Source organism: Camelus ferus, chromosome 6 (assembly GCF_009834535.1).
Source record: "Camelus ferus isolate YT-003-E chromosome 6, BCGSAC_Cfer_1.0, whole genome shotgun sequence".
NCBI lineage: Eukaryota > Metazoa > Chordata > Mammalia > Artiodactyla > Camelidae > Camelus > Camelus ferus.
The window spans coordinates 30288698-30305708 of record NC_045701.1 but is presented as its reverse complement, the minus strand read 5'-3'; the positions used below and the strand labels follow the sequence as shown (position 1 = coordinate 30305708).

The following is a 17011-nucleotide window of genomic DNA, read 5'->3' as shown; positions in this document are numbered from 1 at the left end:
TCCAACCTAAAAGACAGCCTTCCCTTCCGGCAGGCGGAGTTGGGCAGGAAGATTCCGCAGACCCTGCTCAGGCAGACACAATTGAGTGGACATTGATTGGCGTCCGCTAATTGCTCTTTCCGTCACAACGAGCAAAATGGAACTAGGAGACAAGCTTTTCTTTTCTTGATTCTTTAACTCACTGGTCTATGCTTCCTGGAGGCTCGAAGACTCGTCTCCTGGCTTCAGAATCGGAAAATATCAGACTCAAAATTTAGTCAAGAATTGAAGCGCGCGGTGGGGTGGACAGGGAAAGACAGCTTTGCTGTTACTCCACCGCTACCACCACCACTATCCGCAAGCGATCTGGAGTCTAGACCAAGGAGTTCATTCGCCCTTTCAACCGTTTTCCAGCGCTAACTGGGCGCCAGGTGGAAGCTGATGCGATCCCTGTCTTCGGAAAGTTGTTACATTCTAGATCCTAAGAGCTGCGCTTCTGGAACGGATATTTTGTTTTGAAGGCTCTTCCCTTTTAGTTCTTAAAGTGAGAAGAGAGTCCCAGTAAAGCACAGAAGGGAGGGAAGAACTCTCTTTAGGGTGCTTTGGTAATACCTAGACTCATGGTTTCTGGTCCGGGAGCAGAGGACAATGCTGAAAAAAAGGGCAGAAAGGTATAACTAGCCAAGTGTAGGAAATTTTGTGCCGTAGGCTTGGTAGCGTGGCCGAGCGGTCTAAGGCGCTGGATTTAGGCTCCAGTCTCTTCGGAGGCGTGGGTTCGAGTCCCACCGCTGCCAAGGTTTTGTTTCTTAACGGTAAGTGATCATGGCTCGTATCTGTAAATAAAAGTTCTGTAAATCCATAAGGGATTTGATCTAATATCTGGATTTTCTGGACTGGGAGAATCAGTGAATGAATGGCTCACAGTTTACCTTTAGGGAGATAGCAAGTCATACAGATGCTCAGACCACTGAAAAGACCCAGTCCTCCCGATCTTCTGTTCTGTTTGGAAGGATTCTGTTTGGAAGGTTCTGTTTGGAAGGGAGCGGATAAGGACTTGCCAGAGGGATGGCATTTAAGCTGGGGCATTCAAGTTGAGAGAGGAGAGGTGGAGAGCCTTGAAACCTTGAAATAGCCTTGAAAGTGCATGTGTCCTATAAACGGGTGGGGTGAGGTGAGGTGGGTCACTGAGGGAAGCAGGGGGTGAAATGAGACTTTGTCTCAGCATTTGCTCCTAAGTATTAAACTGGAAAAATTCGAGCAGTTGCGCGCATTGCGGAAAGTGTGCTAGCCCCTGCTGCTGACCGCCTCTCGGACACCTACTATTTCCTACAGAATGTTCTGCATTTCTCCCCCAGCCGCTGGTCTCCCTGCTACTACAGCACCCGCTCCCTCACCCACACTTTCTCTTTCCGTCTCCTCCTCCAGGTCTACCAGCAGGCCAGGAAAGTAGAAAGCAGGAAGGGAATCGCCGAGGGAGGCTACTTCTCACCAGCCCGGGGAGTAATTCAATACCCAGGCTTGAACCAGTCAAGGAAGACTACGCTGACTCCCCGTCCAGCCCGCAAAGTGTCCCAGGATGGGCTCAAAGTCAAAATTTGAGCTCTTTAAGGAACATTCTCATTTTCTGATCTTTGAGGGCAATGCCTTTCTTGCCCTATGTGCACTGCCTTTGGTACCCAAAGGGTGTTTTGGGCATGGTTTGCACCCAGGTTTGAATCTAGGCGTTGTCCCTTCCTCAAGCCTTTGAAAAGGAGTCATCGGTTCATTTTAGTAGGTGGTGATGGCCCTGACTGACCTGTGCCCTAAAGGAGATGAGATAAATTTGTCCACGTGGCTTGTTACTCTAGTCATCCTCTATGATAGTGACATTTTGGATTGCTCTTTACTGTGGGGGCTTGGCATATGTATTGTAGGATGTTTAGCAGCATCCCTTGCATTTACCCAGTAGATACCAGTGGTATCATACCAGTTGTGATAACTGAAAATATCTCCAGACATTGTCAAATGTCCCCTAGGAGGCAAAATCCTCCCTAAAGACTTATGAAGGGCAGAGGTTCTTAACTTTATGAAGTACAATTTATCATGCTTTTCTTTTATGAATCATGCTTTTAATATTGCACCTAAGAAATCTTCCCCAGCACAAGTTGACAAAAATTTTATTCTAAATATTTTATAGTTTTGACTTATGATCCATTTTGAGTTAATTTTTTATCCAGTGTGAAGTAGGGGTCAAAAATTTTTTTCAAATTACTTTTTAAAAAAAATCATTCATTGAAAAGACTCTTTCCCTACTGAATCATCTTTGAAATTTTGTCAACAGCTAGTTGAAATACATGTGTACTCCTGTCCCATAGATATGTTTTTTGTATCTTAATGCCAATACTACAGTCTTAATTATAGCAGCTTGATGTCAGGCAGAATGAGTCCTCCAACTTCGTTTTTCTTTTCAAAGTTGTTTGGGGCATGCTATGTCTTTGAATTTCCATATGAATTTGGAATCAATTGGTCATTTTTTGAAAGGCAAAAACAAAAACAAAAACAAACTTGTTATTTTGATTTGGATTGCATTGAACCTATAAATCAATTTAGGGATAATTGATATCTTAACAATATTGAATCTTCTCATTCACGAACATGAAATGGCATTATTTCTCCCTGAAATGTTTATTAAAATTCACCAGAGAAGTTTTCTTGGTCTGATTATTAAGTGACAGCATATAAAAAGTGCAACAATTAAGGCCTCGTGGGGACTTGACATCTTAGCTCCTGCCTGGTGCATTAACCTGAGTTACAGCATCTCCTTATTGTGTTCTTCTAAGAGAGACTTTCATTTTGTTGATCCACAACCAACAAAACTGGGACAAAGAAATAGAAGATAGTTGTTCCTAGTCCCAATTAATTGCATCTCACCCTCCCAAGTCCACCACGCTGGAAGACAAGTCACCAGACAGAACAGAAACACAATCTGTGTGACTGTTGCCTGTGCAGTTGAGTCTGGAGGAAGACCCTGGTATACCAGGCCACCACCCTCACACACTTGATTTGTCCAGCACAATACCCACAACAACCTCCATGTCTCTCCTAACTTAGAAAGTCTCTAGTGTTGGTGCAGACATCTCTGAGACTGGTGCTAGACCTTCCCCCAAGATTAGCCCTCTCTAACACTCTCCCCAATTCCTGGGAGGAAACTTTGGGAAGAGTGCAGTGGCTCTGGGAGTGACATCTCTGTCTCATCTCTTCTATAAGTTTTGTCAGAGGTCAAGGAGAAGCCAACACTTTGAGACTATGTTGATTAAATCAGCCTCTGACGATTAAATGAACAATTCAGGATCCGTGCAGTTATGAACCAGGAAAACCTATTCTCAGGTGTCATTTCAGGGATGTATTTGCTCCTAGCACTAAAGCTTTCAGTCCAGAGCTCACCCCAGGTGTGTGGGTGGGAATAAGGTAGAGTTAGAAGCCCTGGATCATCCTGAGATGTGTCAAAGAACGGGACTGAAAGACAGAGGAATTTATAGAAGGATTAGTGAAGAGCCCTTCTTATATGTGGTTCCTCTTTGTAATCTACGAACATCCTCACATCGTTCCGGCACACCATCTTTTCCATGGTCTGGCAATGACAGCCAAGCGGCGGCATTTGGAGACTGCCACCCAGGCACTGAACCCAGTGATGACCTTTCTTGGCTGTGTCCCAGCACGTGTCCAGAGAAACAGCTGCTGGCTAAGCTTATTTTGACTTGACAGGCAGGACAAGTGAGATGTCCTTAAAAGAAATAGAACAGACTTGTTAGAATACCCTCTTGCATTGATTTTTTGTTTTTGTCTTTTTTTTTTTTAATGTTAGCTGTCCTTGGGAAACTTTACAAAACGCTGATGCTGGGATACCACCCGCAGAGATTCTGATATAACTGGTCTAGGGTGCGGCTTCGACATCGGAATTTTCAAGTTTCCTCACATGATTCTGATGAACAACCAGGGCTGAGAACTGCTGCTCTAGGAATTTAATTATTATTTTGATGTGATATGCTGAGTTAAAAACCCGAAGGAGCCCGAATGATCTTTTGAAAAATGGCGTCAGCTATCAAATGAAGGCGATCTGTGAACGAGGACAGAATATTCTGTTATAATGAAAACCATCCAGTGGAAGAGGGCAGGGTCAGGGATTGGAAACCCCAGTCTGGCCTCTGTGGAGCTGCAGGACTTCTATCGACAAAACGTTTTTCTCGAAGAAATGAGCAAGTTGTGACACTGAGCTAGGAGGAAGGCCTAGAGACGGAGCTCCTTCGGGAGGACCTGGGCATAGCTTTTGGTGGTGTGTTGACGATTCCGCCAGGGGGGCAGAGTTTGTCACCAGGGAACTTGAAGGCTGTCTTCTACTCTCCTAGACCTTTCCTCGCACAATTCCCCGGAGCAGCAAGCGAAGACTCCGAGGGTGGATTTGCAAGGCAGAGATGTCAAGGTGGAGACCTGGGAGACCTCTAAGGTCCTAAAACTGTCAAATTCAAACAGTGTAAGCATCAGCTCTCTCTCCATGAGAGCAGAAAGAAGACATCCCCAGGTGTCTTAGGAACAGAGTGTAAAATCAGTATGAGAGGCTTCTTGAAGACATAATTCAGCGGAACCGTATGAGTGCATTCTTTGATGTCTCAGCTGGTAAAAGGGGGGACTGTAAAGTTCCATCCGCAACTTTAGGTTGTTGGTTAGATTCCAGCTTTAAGTAGGTGCTCACGCATTTATGTGCAAATGCTCCAAAACTCCTTTCGATAAGTCATGCTCCTTCAAAGCTGGGATTTTTGTGGCTTTAATTAGCTTCACCGTTCGTTTATCTCCCTAAGAAATTTGCGGCGAGACTGAGAGGAAGCCAACAAAAACAAAACGTAGTGACACCTGCAGAAGACCCACAGCCTAGTGTGTGGTACAGATTTCATTTACTCATTACTCACTTATTCATTCACTAAGTTCTTCCCCTTTAAGCGCTGCGCGGCAGATGAAAAAACCTCTGATGTTCCTTGAACCCTTCCTTCACTTGCTCTTAGATGATGTTTGAAATTAATACTCCGAGAACACATGATATAAAACAGAGCTGAGAGGTAACAGAAAGTAGATACCATCACAAAGAGTAGAGACAGGTTTGCTTACAGGTGGTAGCGTGGCCGAGCGGTCTAAGGCGCTGGATTAAGGCTCCAGTCTCTTCGGGGGCGTGGGTTCGAATCCCACCGCTGCCAATATGTTGTTTTGCCAGCTGCAGAACCAGGGTCTAAATGGGACAGTTGTGAGTACTAGCCTAGCATTCAGCTGGGACTGATGAGTGACTAGTCTTTTGTGCAAGAGTGAAGTTCAGGTCCAAGTCCAGTGGGTTCCCATTTTCTGGCCAGAGAAGGCCCGAGAAAGCGTTGCCAATTAGTAACGTTTCGGTAAGTCTTCAAGGGTGCAGTTCACCAGAAGGATAGGGGTCGGTAAGAAGCAGAACTTTTAAGACTTCATATGCAGAAGAGGAAGCTGTCACACGCGACAGAGGATTGATTAAAAAGTCTGGGAAAGGACAAGGAGTGGGGTTTTGTTTGTTTATATTTTTTACATTTCTTTCTTCTCATATATGAAAACTCACAGCAGCTTTGCGGTCAGTCTATGGGCAAACTTCAAGAGGCAACTCCTTTGGCAAGAGCACTGGACGCCCTGGGGTCTGTCCTGTCGCTGGAGTACAGCAGTGACTTTAGAGTCAGCTCTTCGGGTCCTTGTTTCGCCACTGGTCTGTTTGCTCAGGCCAAGCCCAAGACCCATTTCTAGTCTCTCTTGCCTCTGCATCTTTCTCTACCAGGAAGCGAGAAAGAAGGAGAGGTTCTGAATGAGACTGTCCAGAGGATGTGGCTCAGCAAGAAGGCAATGCTCACAGGAGGATGGGGGTGTTTCAATTCTTGCAGACTCGAGTCAAGGATCTTTGACAACTAACTTGGAAAATTAAGCTTACTGCTCCTACAGCTTGCTCTCAAAGAGCCCAAGAATGTTTTAACCCATAATCTGAAGTACTATTAGGCATTTTCCCCTAATGAACTGTAAGTACAATGTATTTCTGGATCTGTGCCCATAGTTTGGGTCCCGGAGAGTGAAAGGGTGGAATTTTGATGTCCACTGCATCCCAGGTTGAATCTGAGTGTTGCATCTTTCTCAGTGTCTCTTTGGAGAGGCCAGGAAGGAGTGAGCACCTTTAGGCAAAGGAGAGAAATTTTATTTCAGGAAGTGGTGAAGGAATGAATGTGGCCCAAGTCCTTATAAGAATCACCAGGAGCTTGAATTCTCCATTTAGAGGTGTGCATGTTGTTGCCCCTCTTTTGCTTAGGAAAACTCACTCACAAAATCGCAATCCTTGTTTAACATAAGCATTCAGTCCCTGCACTCACCTAGCTGAACTAGAATAAAGGGAAACCCAATGATGCTAAACAGGTCTCAATTTAAATTCATGACAGTAATCTCAAATACGTCTGCAAGACAACCTTACTATTTTTCTCAATCTCTTCACTGTACCATTTTTAAAGACTACTCTATCATTCCTTCTCTTGTGTCAATACCTCAGCATATATTCTCCCTCTCAGCTTTTATTTCACTGAGAAAACAGCAGCATTCACAGGAGAACATCTACAAGGCACCCATCTACCTGCGTCGGAGTACTTTCATGCCTCCTGTTACTGTGGATGACAGCCTCGCTAAGGCCATCCCAACTGTGCACTAGTTGCCATCCTTTATTGCTTACCCAAGAATATTCTTTTTGGCAGTTGTTTCTTCTCTCTTCTTCTGGATCATTCCCAACAGCCCACTAGGATGCTGCTACTATGATCCCAGTATCAAATACAAATTTTAGGTTCCGGGAACAAGAAAGAGAGTAGATGCAAGGCTTGCCTTATACCCATGGTCACTCTGAGGGTCTGCCTTGATCTTTTTAGGTTTCCAAGTGTCATGCTAATAGTTCATCTAGAGAGCTAAAGTTTTGGTGAGTGGGTGGCATGTGGGAAAGGACATTTCTTTTTCCTCCTTACTGCTTTCCCCTTCAATGCTTGTAGGAGGTGATGTGAATCAAAAGGTACTTGCCTTCAACAAATCAGTGAATGCCTATTTGCCAAGAACTGAGCTTGGATCTAGCAGGTAAGGCCAAGTCCTCAGGAAGTTCACTTTCTAGAATGATTGAAAATGCTTTTCTCAAGCAAATGGAAATGTTTAATCCAACGATCTTTCATCTAGTCCACAAAATGTGAGGAGTGTAATCAAGAAAAAGTTTGATTGTAAGGCGGAAGTGGTGGAGTGGTTTGAGCTCCAGTCTCTTTGGAACTGTGAGTTCAACTCCCAGTGGTTTGGTGTCTTTTATATGAATAATCTGCCCTTTAAACTTCTCCATTGTACCAAAAAGGTACAGAAATCTTAATCAACAGAAAGTGTATGATTCACGAGTGAGAGAACTTCATTCTAATTGGATGACATTACCAGTGTGAAGATTTTTAATTATTCCTTTTGAAAATGATTTACAGAAAAGAGAATCTCTTCTCCCTCATGAAATCACTGAAATATCGTGGTCTTTAAAAACCATTCTGATTAAAAAGAACCAGAGCTTCTTAGAGGAGTGGCTGATTTTAGGTTTGGGGCAGGAAACATACATGAAGAGCTGGCAAGAAAAGTACTCAGTTATGTCAAAAATCTGTAGAAGTCAACATTGGCCAAAGATAGAAGAAACCAACCACCAAGCTGAATGTTTACTGCAACTGATTGCAATACATTGAATATAAGAACATATAATAATCTTTTAAATGCAGAAAGAAGAACAACTTACTGATCACCAGTGGGGATAACTGGGTTAAAATTGTTTACTGTAAAATTTTGCAATAATGGAAAAGAATCAAGCATTGTCCCTTCCCATTATATGCAAATTCTATTTAAGATGACAAGTAGCTCTAGTTGGTGAATAAAAGTTCTTTGAAGAGGAAATCTAGCCAGTGGATATGGAAGAAATATAGAATTAGAAATCATAATTTAGCAACCCCTAAAAAAGTAATTCAAGCAGTAATGACATTGATTCAAAAATATCATTTAGTGATAGGTTGATGGGGGAAATTACAATGGAGGGAATGAGCTATATTGATGTGAACCCACTGAGAAATATTAGCATTTAGAATTGAAATTTTATGTGCCTCCTGTGGTGATGCCCAAATATGAAGTATGTGGGACTGCTTGTGAAGTACTTTTGTAAAAACTCTAACCTGAATTTAACGAAGCCTTTATAGTTAATATTCCGTTTTCAAGAAATGAGAGAGCAGAATAAGAGCATCAGACTGACATTGTCCACAAGAAGTAATTCAGTTTCAATATCTGACTGGCAGAGAAACAGAGAGAACAGAGAGGAGAAAGAGAGAGACTGAGATAGAGGAGAATTAAAGCAAATATATGTATAAAATTTGTTTCAGTTCTGATTAGATTAAAAACCTGTTAAGTGCTATTATAAGAAAATCAGGGAAATTCAATATGTATTGTGTACTAGATGCTAAAAAAAAATTCATGTTAACTTTGTTGGGTATAAATTTGTGGATACATAATAAAGTTTCATATTATTAGAGAATCATTTTAAAATCGCCGCCGCGGTATGCTGGTCCACCAAGGAGCCCCGGCGTGTGCGCGGCTCCCTGCCGAGGGGCTTCCAACCAACCCAAGTCATACTGACCCTGGGGCTTTCCAGTGCCTTGGCTTCCTTCATTTCCACAAAAAGAAATGACCCAGCCCTAGTCAGTGTGCGCCCTTCGATAGCTCAGCTGGTAGAGCGGAGGACTGTAGCGAAAATGTTCCCAGACATCCTTAGGTCGCTGGTTCGATTCCGGCTCGAAGGAAATGCCGCTGCTTTTACCCCATCAAGAAAACCACCAGCCCACCAACCCGTGGTAGTTACCTCCCCGCGCCCAGCGCTATCTCTGCCCCGCAAATTCGCCCCTGCAGCAGACCAGCATTCTATCTCTCAGGGTAAAGCCAGGAAGGACTTTCCGGAGCCGCTCTCACAGATAACTCCCTGCTCTCCTCAGGGAACACACCTTACCGTTTTTTCCCCCGAAATCCACTGACACATGCCCTTCAGCGCAAAACAGCCCTTCTCTCCTTACTCCTGCCTTAGTGGGTAGCACCAAGAACTCAGAATTTCTGAAAATCCCCGCCCGGGGATGCCCGACGGCTACGGATCCCCGGCGCGTGTGCGGCTTCCTGCCGAGGAGCTTCCAAACAACCCAAGGCTTGTAATCTCAGGGTCCTTTCAGTGCCTTGGCTTCTGTTATTTCTACTGAAATGAAAGACTCAGCTCCTCGCTTTCGTGCACCCTTCGATAGCTCAGCTGGTAGAGCGGAGGACTGTAGATATGGTGTGTGTAGACATCCTTAGGTCGCTGGTTCGATTCCGGCTCGAAGGAGGTGCCCTTCAACAGTTTTTGTCCCATCAAAACCACCACCCTGGCGCTCACCTCTTTCTGGCAAGTTGGCCCTTGCGGCAGGGGTGGCAGGGCAGCATCTGAACTCTCTTAGGACAGAACCTGGAAAGCTCTTCTGGTGCAACCCTCACAGTCACCTGTGAGCTATTGCCAAGGAACACAACTGTCCCTACTTCTCAAAGTCCACAGACCCGTGACCTTCCGCACAACTTCTTAGCTGATAGCCCCAAACAGCCCCCCCACCCCCCCACCCCCGATCTCCCAAGCCTTTACACTTTTATTCCCACCTTTCTCCAGTGAGAGCAGTACCCACTTTGCCACCACCACTTTGCTCAACGTGGAAAGATCCCTCACAAACACGAAGGCACACAGGAGCTGCCTACCGCAAGCCCTGGAGCCTGACAAGCATAGGGGCCATCACACAGCTCCGGGGCAACCAAGGCGTCCTCCTTGAAATCCCTCCCACTCAAGCTCCCTTTCCTACTCTGCCTGGTCTTATGATGGCCCCTGACTTCACTCTTCTGTCTAGCCCAACTACAGCCTCTGCTTCTCTCTGTTTCTCTGTTTCTCTCTCTCTCATCTTCCCACTCGTCTGGAATGATCTATAAATACATAGACCTACAGAGACAGAAAACTCTCTTCCATTTCCTATTTTATCTACTGTGGGACAGAAAACCCTCTTCCACTCCCATTTTATCTACTGTTGGACAGAAATGCCACCCTGAGATTTTCCACTCTATTGCCAGTTGTGTGCCTTCATCAAGGGAGGCTGGCATTGGCAGAAGCAAATGGCACCAGGGCAGGGGGAAGGGGACTTGACAGTCAGGATAAAAACTTCAAAGGCCTGTTCAGTTCTCCTGTCAATCAGAGAACAGGGTCTTAACCTCTGGAAAACTTCAAATTTCTTTGCCCCATCATGAAGGCCATCAGTTGGAAAGCAACACAGAGAGGACTGTCAGTGGCACAGTGATGGCAGTGTGGCTCTCTGAATTCCCTGGGGCCCATCACTGCCCTCCCTTGACCCCTGAGCCCACAAGCTCCTTTTTGGTTCGTGTTCAGCTTCTGCATGGAGGCTGCTTCCCCACACATCTTCCTCTCCTGGCAAGCTGTTCCAGGTCTCCCCACTGCGGTCGCTGTCTTTCCTGCTGTCCCACTGCTGACTAAGAGGGGCTGATCCTGGGCTGTCATGTCTCTAGGGGTCTGGGAGTTGATGCCATTGCTGTCCCACAGGAGGTCTTCAGGAGGAACCTATTGCTCTGCAGCCATGGAGAGTCTCCAGTCTCGAATGCCACCATCTCTGGAGACCAGGGGACAGGAACCAAAGACAGAACCTAAGGCCTTCCCACCAAGGGAATTGGAGGGGCCTAGGTTAGGGGGAACCTAGCTTTGGTACTTGAGGGGCATGACCCTCAAGGGTTAAGGGGTGGAGGTGTGGGTGGGAGGTGGATTCTAGTAACCTGGGCACGCCAGAGTGAGCCCTCCACATGGCCCACTCCTCCTGTCTGGGGCATCACAGCTGAGCAGTAGAGGACTTCTGCTGAAATGACCCTCATCCTCCCACTCCAGGGGGTGCCTAGTGACAGGCGTTTGAGTGCTGGTCACTTGGGTGTGGCTTGCTGCGCCTCTGAGACCTGTGCTGGGTAGACCCTGACAGTGGTGTGCTCTGCCCCTCTCCCTTCATCTCTGGTGTCTGTCCAGAAATCTCACAGAATATTGAGTTACTTTACTGAGCAGCCGCCTCTGCCAAAGAAATCCGGGTCTGTGGGCAGAGAAGGCGATCCAGTTTCGCAGACCGGCCGCAGCAGACTAGGCGGCTGGGTACAGGTGGGGTGGTCTCCCGACCTGGCCCAACATCCCTTCTCCATCACTTCCCAGGAAGCCTCACGGCGGGGAAAAGTGAGCCTAGTCCATAGCGGGCAGCAGCGCCGAGTCGGGGGTTGAGTAGCGGGGTACGGGCGCCGCAGAACAAGGGAACGGCGCTTAGAGGCTCCTCCAGGGGCCTTTAGCGGACCCTGGCCGCACGGTTTGTTCTCCGCTGCTTTTCTCAGCAAGCTCGCCCCCACCCAACCCACGCATTCTCATCAGTTTCGCCAAAGCCTGCCTACTCTCACTCTACAGGTTTTCTGGCTAGCAACGGCTGTCGTCCCGCCCGTCCCTTCGGAAAAGTGCTCGAGGAGAGGGAAATGAGCTAACAGGTGGCGACCCAGGCATTTAAAACATCGCCAGCCCACGGGCTCCCGTCAACGTGCACAGCTCCTTGCCAAAGTGGTGTCTAACCAGCCCAAGGCATGTTGCCCGGTGCTTTTCAGTACCTTGACCGCAGTGATTTCCACAAAAACCAAGGACCTGAACGGAACCTTTCAAGCACCCTTCGATAGCTCAGCTGGTAGAGTGAAGGACTGTAGATCCGACGTGTGTGGCTATCCTTAGGTCGCTGGTTCGATTCCGGCTCGAAGGAGGTGCGTTTGACCGTTTTTGCCCCCCATCATGAAGACCGTCAGCCCCAGGTGCCCAGTGCCCCGCGCCCAGCAAGAGCTACCTCTGCCCACACAGTTTGGCCAGCATCCTCATTCCCACAGGACAAAACCAGGAAACCCCCTCCAAAATGGCTGGAATAGCTCCTGCAGTTGCCTGCCTGGGAACACACCTGCTCCTTCTTCCCGAAATCCGGGGATACATACCGTTCAGCGCAAAACAGTCCCCTTGCTCCTGCCTCAGCCACCAGCCTCAACCAGATAACTCCCACAACCTTCCAAGCCCTTTAAACTTTTGTTCACCCACCTCTCCCCTTCCAGTGCTGTGCCTGCTCTGCCACCATCACTTTGCTCAACATGGACAGACCCCTGCCAAACATGTGGGCACTCAGTAGCTGCCCACCACAAGCCCTGGAGCCTGACAAGCATGCAGACCACCACACCGGTCACTGGTAACCAAGGCATCCTTCTTGAAATCCCTCCCACTCAACCTCTGTTTCCTATGCTGCCTCCTCTTAGGATGGTCCCTGTCTCTCTTTTCTGTCTAGCCCAGCTACATGTCTCTGTATCTCTCTGTCTTTCCAATTCTCCCTACAACTCTCTCTCTCTCCCCCACTCTTTCTTTCTATGTTTCTCCCATGGTCTACAAATATATAGACCTACAGAGACAGAAAACCCTCTTCTATGCCCTACTTTATCAACTGTGGGACAGAAGGCCACACGGAGATTTTCCAAGTCTTTGACAATTGTGGGCCTGCTTCGAGGGAGGCTGGCATTAGCAGGAACAAAAGACACCAGAGATGGCCATGGGGCGGGGGGCGGGGGGTTGATAGCCTCATAAAAACTTCAGAGGCCAGTTCAGGTCTCCTGTCCGTCAGTGAATAGGACCATAGCCTCTGTATAACTTCAGATTTTGCCTGTCTTTGCCCTTGTTCTTTTTGCTCAGGAAGTTTTGAGTTCTTTCTGAAAGACCAACAATTGCTCATGCTCTGTATGATGGTAGTAAAAATGCCTGGACCAATTCCCATGCTCCTTCTGACAGAGAGACAAGGAAAAGGAGACAGACATAAAAATTGAGACTTAGAAAATCTAAGAGTTTCCTTGGATGTGCCCTGCACCCTCCCCCATGGGAATTGGAGGCGTCCAGATTAGGGAACCTAGCTTTGACACTTTGGAGACATAACAGGGGTAGGGGAGTGGGTGTATGGGTGGGAGGTGGACTCTGGTAACTTGGACGCACCAGGGTGAGCCCCGGCTCGGTCCACTCCTCCTATCTGGGACATCACACCGAGTGGTAGGGGACCTCCGCGGAGATAGCCCTCATCCTCGCAGGTGTAAACCTGCGGGTCACTCCCTACGTTGGGACAGCCACACAGGCAGTGGAGGTCTGGTCACTTGTTGTGGGTTGCCGCGTCTCTGTGATACCTGTGCTGGGTCGATGAGCGAAACGGTCTTGGGGAGGCGGGCATGCACCAGACGGGATTTGAAACGTTTGTCAAAGACTCGGAGTCAGAGCAGGCGGTCCAACCCCGGACAGCAGTGCTCTCTGCCCCTCTCCCTTCATCTCTGGTGCCTGTCCAGAAAGCTCACAGAATCTTGAGCTACTTCACTGAGCAGCCACCTCTGCCAAAGGAATCCGGATCTGCGGACAGAGGAGGGGATCCAGTTCCGCAGCAGGCTGGGCGTCTAGATTCCTATGGGGATGGTCTCCCCACCTAGCCTGACATCCTTTCCTATCACTTCCCAGGAAGCCCTCACTGCGCGGAAAAGTGCACCTAGTTCATAGTGGGCAGCAGCTCCGGGTCGGGGGTTGAGTGGCGGGGGTGAGGGCGCACTAGAAACAGGGGGCAGGTGTGCGGTGGGGTGGGGCGGGAGTCGGCGCTCCGAAACTTCTCAACAGCCCTTCAGCGGACCCTGCCTGCGTGGTTGTGCGCTCTCCCCCTCTGCTTTCCTCCGCAAGCCCGCCCCCGCCCCACCCAAGCATCTGCATCTGTGTGGCTAACGCCCCTCTCCCCTCACCCTCTTACCAGCTTTCTGTTCAGCGACGGCTGTCGTCCCGCTGTTTTCTGCAGAAAAGGGCTCGGGGAGAGGAAATGAGTCAAGAGGGAGAGGCCCAGGACCAGCATTTAAAAATCGCAGCCCCGCCCCAGGATGTCCGTCCATCAAGGAGCCCCGGCCTGTACGCGGCTCCCTGCTGAGGGGCTTCCAACCACCCCAAGGCATGCTGCCCCCGGGGTCTTTCAGTGTCTTGGCCGCCTTCATTTCCTCAAAAAGGAATGACCCAGCGGTTGCCGCTGTGCACCCTTCGATAGCTCAGCTGGTAGAGCGGAGGACTGTAGGCGAGGACGTTTGTAGGTATCCTTAGGTCGCTGGTTCGATTCCGGCTCGAAGGAAGTGTCACTGAAGCTTTTTGCCCCATCATGAAGACCCCCACTTCCCGGTGCCGAGCCCTCAGCGCCACTTCTGCCCGGCAGATTAGCCCTTGCACCAGGGAAGCATCAGAACTCACCCTACAGAGCCAGGAGAAGTGGCCCTTCTGGCGCCACCATCACAGCCACTTGCGTGCTTCCCAAGGGAATAACTCGCCTCTTCTTGAAGTCCAAGGAGCCATGCATTTCTGCGCAAAGCAGCCCACCTTGCTTTTGCCTTAGCCGGCAGCCCCAACCAGCCAGCCCCCACAAACTGCCAAGCCCTTTACACTTCTGTTCGCCCACAGCCCTCTCACCTACCTATCAAAGCGCTGTCTCTGACACTAGAGCTTTTCTAAGCATGGACAGATCCCTGTCAAACAGGTTGCCCCAGAAGAGCCACTTATGGCAAATCCTGTATGTCCACAGGCATATAGGCCAATAAGCCCACCACAGATAACCCTGGCATGCATCTTTGTAACGTTCCATGTCATTTTATGTATATGTCTCTTTTCCTCAATGTTTTTTGTTTTGTTTTGTTTCTCTTTGGGTTTTTAAATTTTGCCTGTGAGCTATAATCTTTAAAACCCAGTTAATGCAGTAAACTTTCATGGTTACCTTCTTAACATGGATTTGCCTTTGAGAATGTAAAGTTACTAGTGTGCCCTTTAAGTGACATTTAAGCCAAAATATGCAGCTGTTTTGTCTATGTCATTTAATGAATGATTATTATTCCCCGTGTTCTATTTAGGTGGTCTATCAGTGTGATCTCTGGATTTTTTCTGCTAAGAATCTTCGGATTTATTTGTCTAGTCAGTATTTCTTGGCGCTTTATGTAGATTTTTTACTATTTTATGAACAACAATATCTCCTATTCTGCTTATATCATTTGGCACAGACAGGTGATCTATAAAAGACTTGATTGCTCTGTATCCACAGAGAGACCCCAGCTACGAATGTCACCACATGCAGAAATTAACATAATAGGGCTAATGAAGGAATTAGGTCTTTCCTGGGCATCCTGTAATTCTCCCCCTTACATTATTACGTTTACATTTCTTCCTATTTACTAAGAATGTGTTCTTAGAATTATGAATGAATGCACATACTCATCAACAAGGGGACTAGTAAATCCTGCATTCTCTTCTTAGCTCATCAACCAGGTCATGTTGACTCAATAGAGTTGCCACTGTTTAGGAATTGGCATTCAGGTATGTTTTGCTCACAAGCCATTTAATAAGCACCTAAGCTGTCCCAGGTGTTGTGCTTGTACCAGGGCTATAGAGGTTAAAATGTAAGTCTTGCCTTGAAATATTTCTGACTGTAAGTTACACAGAGATGGAAGAAGGCAGTTGTGATACAAAGTGCTGAAAACTGCAATTGAGGTAAAAAGAATATTCCACGTAAATCTAAAACTAAAATCATTCTTGGGAAGTTTTAATGCAGGCTGGGGCGGTGGGTAAAGTAGAAAATATGGAAGCTCTCTTGGTAGAGCCAGTGCTTTGTGGTCAGTTCAGTTTTAGGACAGGAGTAGTAGATCTGTGATCAGGTGAGTGGAGTGGATACAGAAGAGTTAGAAAAGAAACAGGAACCCAAAGAGTGTTGACTCTTTTTGTGTAACTAAAATGGTATCACTAGAGCATACAGAGAAGTCCTGGCAGGAAATGAAGGCACAAATAATTCTGCATGGAGTTTGATCTTATCTCATCATATTCCTGATGTTCCAGTTGCTGCTCACCCCCAAAGCAAGGGAAAGATTTCTCAACGTCTCTTGTGAGTCTTCACAGAGAAGATGCTGAGGTTTTATCACTTGATATGTACATTATTCTATGAGGTTTTATCACTTGATATGTACATTATTCTACCAGAATGACCAGCAGAAGAAAGGTTCATGATGTCCTTGCACTTCCAGAATCATTTTCATTGCATCCATTTCCACTCCTTCTGTCATTTTCTACGCACATCCATTTTTCAGCTGCCTGGTTTTGGCCAGCAGACAGTAAAGGCAGAAACCCTGCTGATGCCAAGAAAGAAAAATCTTAAATCCACAATTTATTCTAAGATGATAACAACCAGAGGTGACAGATTCCATATAAAGAGCCCATGGTTTTCTGTGATGAAAAGCAAATGAGGAAGCTGCTGGGAATCACACAGTAAGATATTCAAATTAACCCTATCACTGAGGAAATCTGAAAGCTGGAACAATATATGAAAACATCTGCTTCATGACATTGGAAAGAGAACAAAGGTGACAGGAGTTACCCAAAATATATAACAGGTAAAAATCCAGAGTGATAGTAACTAGAAAATGTACACATATATGAAAATAACTCATTTTATGGGAAAGCCAGTATGAATTTCATAACAAAAGCAGACAAGAATATTAAGAAAAAGAATTATTATAGATCAATCTCACTCATGAACATGGATGTAAAAATTCTAAACAAAACATTAGCAAATCAAATAGAACCATATATAAAAATTATAACACATCTGACAAAATCAGAGCTATTGGATGAAAGTAGGATTGATTTAATGTTAGAAAAATCAGTGAACTTCACCACACTAGCAGACCAAAAGAAAAAAGTAAGACTATTTTAATAGGTGAAGAAAATTCATTTAATAAAATTCGGTATCTCTCATGATAAAATTATTAATAAACCAGGAATAAAAGGCAACTTATTGATGAAGTGCATTTACAA

The 17011-nt window shown here is 46.6% G+C and overlaps 1 long non-coding RNA gene and 6 other non-coding genes across 7 annotated transcripts; 6 read left to right on the top strand and 1 right to left on the bottom strand.

Moving 5' to 3' along the window:
• Positions 1-296: 296 nt before the first annotated feature.
• On the bottom strand, positions 297-14102 carry LOC116664172. Its single transcript, XR_004320541.1, has 2 exons — positions 13929-14102; positions 297-6182 (listed from the first exon to the last, which is right to left on the bottom strand). It is a non-coding gene; the product is annotated as an uncharacterized LOC116664172 (long non-coding RNA).
• Positions 692-773, top strand: TRNAL-UAG. The gene has a single exon. It is a non-coding gene; the product is annotated as a tRNA-Leu (tRNA).
• TRNAL-AAG lies at positions 5123-5204 on the top strand. The gene has a single exon. It is a non-coding gene; the product is annotated as a tRNA-Leu (tRNA).
• TRNAY-GUA lies at positions 8754-8843 on the top strand. Its single transcript is given in 2 exon segments — positions 8754-8790; positions 8808-8843. It is a non-coding gene; the product is annotated as a tRNA-Tyr (tRNA).
• On the top strand, positions 9320-9409 carry TRNAY-GUA. The gene is given in 2 exon segments: positions 9320-9356; positions 9374-9409. It is a non-coding gene; the product is annotated as a tRNA-Tyr (tRNA).
• TRNAY-GUA lies at positions 11796-11885 on the top strand. Its single transcript is given in 2 exon segments — positions 11796-11832; positions 11850-11885. It is a non-coding gene; the product is annotated as a tRNA-Tyr (tRNA).
• A 101-nt stretch (positions 14103-14203) lies between the features above and the next one.
• TRNAY-GUA lies at positions 14204-14294 on the top strand. The gene is given in 2 exon segments: positions 14204-14240; positions 14259-14294. It is a non-coding gene; the product is annotated as a tRNA-Tyr (tRNA).
• Positions 14295-17011: the final 2717 nt, after the last annotated feature.